The following is a 2,023-nucleotide window of genomic DNA, read 5'->3' on the forward strand; positions in this document are numbered from 1 at the left end:
TCGCGCCTCATCCTCTTCGCAGAGCAGCAGCAGACCCTGCCCCGCCGTCGTCGTCATCCCCCTCATCGTGCTGCGCCCGGCGGGCTCCACCCGCGGCTCCGCTCCGCGGGCCGCGTGCACCGTTAATGGTGTATGGTGCACCATTACACCATTATGAAGAACCCGGCCAGCCGGGACATGCGACGCGCCGCGCGAGCCGCCGGATCACGCGTGCGCCTCCTCCGCGACGACTGGCGGACGGAGAGGGAGGCATTGGTGCAGCGGCCCCCCCAAACTCGAGCTCGCCGACACCAGACCTCCCCCGCGCTACGCTCGACCCAGACGCCCGCAGGGCCGCCTGCGTGCACCGGCCCGTGCCGGGAGTGTGTCCCGATGGCCGGCTGGCGTGCCATCTCGGAGCTCCGCTGGCAGAGCTGACTCGGGGGCGCCATTTCGCGCGGCCCAGGCTTCGCCGCCTGCGGTTTTAAATAAGGACACGTACCACTAAAGAGGTCAGTTCTGTTCCTGATCTATCCAGGGAGAGTTCCTGGGAGAATGCGGGAAGAACCTATTGGAATTGACAAAGGAAAGGTTTAGCCTGCTCGCCGAATGACTCTCGCACGACGCCGCGTCCCTCGTCCCGCCGGCTGTGTGCTGTCCGCCTAGGTCCCGGTCCCCGCGGCGCGCGTGACCGCCGCCCTCGACCGGCGCGACGTCCCCGGCTGCGACACCCCGCTCCACCTGGCCGCCCGCCTCCCGCGCGCCCCCACCCTCGCCGCGGCGCTCGCGGTCGCTGGTGCCGACCCTTTCCTGCAGAACGCCGCCGGGTGGACGTTGCTTGGCGAGGCCGGAAGTCGCCGTGGCGCGCCCTGTGCTCTTACAGGAAGAAGAAGAAGAAGAAGAAGAAGAAGAAGAGGGAAAAAAAAAAGGATGCTCCAACAGGAGGAAGAAGAAGAAGAAAAAGAAAAAGAGAAGAAAAAATTGCTCTGCCTGACTTCGCTTTTTTTTTTCCGGCGGAAAAAAAAACGAGAGAACGAAGAGGAGAGAGAAAGAGGAAAGAGAAAAAGTAATAAGGATATTTTGGTCAGTTTGCTGAAAAAACGGACCGAATCTATAAAAACGAAAAAGGTGGCTCGATTTTGCAAGCCCAAAATAAATGGATTTTTTATGCAAATTGGCCAAAATTTTATCACATCTTTTTGAAAATAGCTCTACTCAACAACACTTCTCGTATTTCTTTCTTTTCTCAAGGTAAATACATCAGTAATCTCACAGAAACTCTAATTTGAAAATTTTTATTCAACTTACGTAAAAATTTGTCGCAACTTTTGAATAGTGCTACTCAACAACTCTTTTTGCATGTGCAACTGCAGCTAGATCAGCTAAGCCCTAATAAATAGATAGGCCCCACAGAAACCCTAGTATGTTCCACAAGTGGAAATGCAAAGTGTGCACGAAATAAAAAGGAATGAAAGTTAAAAAATCCCCACCAAGGAACATGAGAACCTTTCAACATCCAATTAATACCAAATAACAAGGAGGTATTAGTTCCAAGAAACATCACCATTGAAGGATAGGATAAATGGGACCACTCTGTTGCAGGTGTGCCTTAGGGCAGTATGAGTAATAATGAGGGTTACTAGTTTGTACATGGCAACTAGCTCCAGTACATGCCAATGCTTCATGATTGTTGTGAATAATAACTAGTGAATTAAAAGTGCAAAAAAAAGGAAGAAATATAATATGGTTATGAGACCAATATTGCATTGTGTGTGTATATATATATATATATAGAGTGAGATTACTATGCTATCGGAAGCACGGAGTCTTCCGTGCTTCCAGCTCGTTTTCGATGTTGCAGCTTTCGAATCGTCGATCGGCTCCGTTAAACTTGATCTAGAGTATTTGAAGTACCTAAAAAATAAATTTTATGATTTTACGATATCATTTGCCTAGTGAACGAAGAGGCTCAAAATCAACGGCTGAAAATAAAAATCTTACAAAATGTAATAATATGACATTAAAATTTTAAATCAAAGATATT

Source organism: Ananas comosus, linkage group 19, assembly GCF_001540865.1.
Source record: "Ananas comosus cultivar F153 linkage group 19, ASM154086v1, whole genome shotgun sequence".
Lineage (NCBI taxonomy): Eukaryota > Viridiplantae > Streptophyta > Magnoliopsida > Poales > Bromeliaceae > Ananas > Ananas comosus.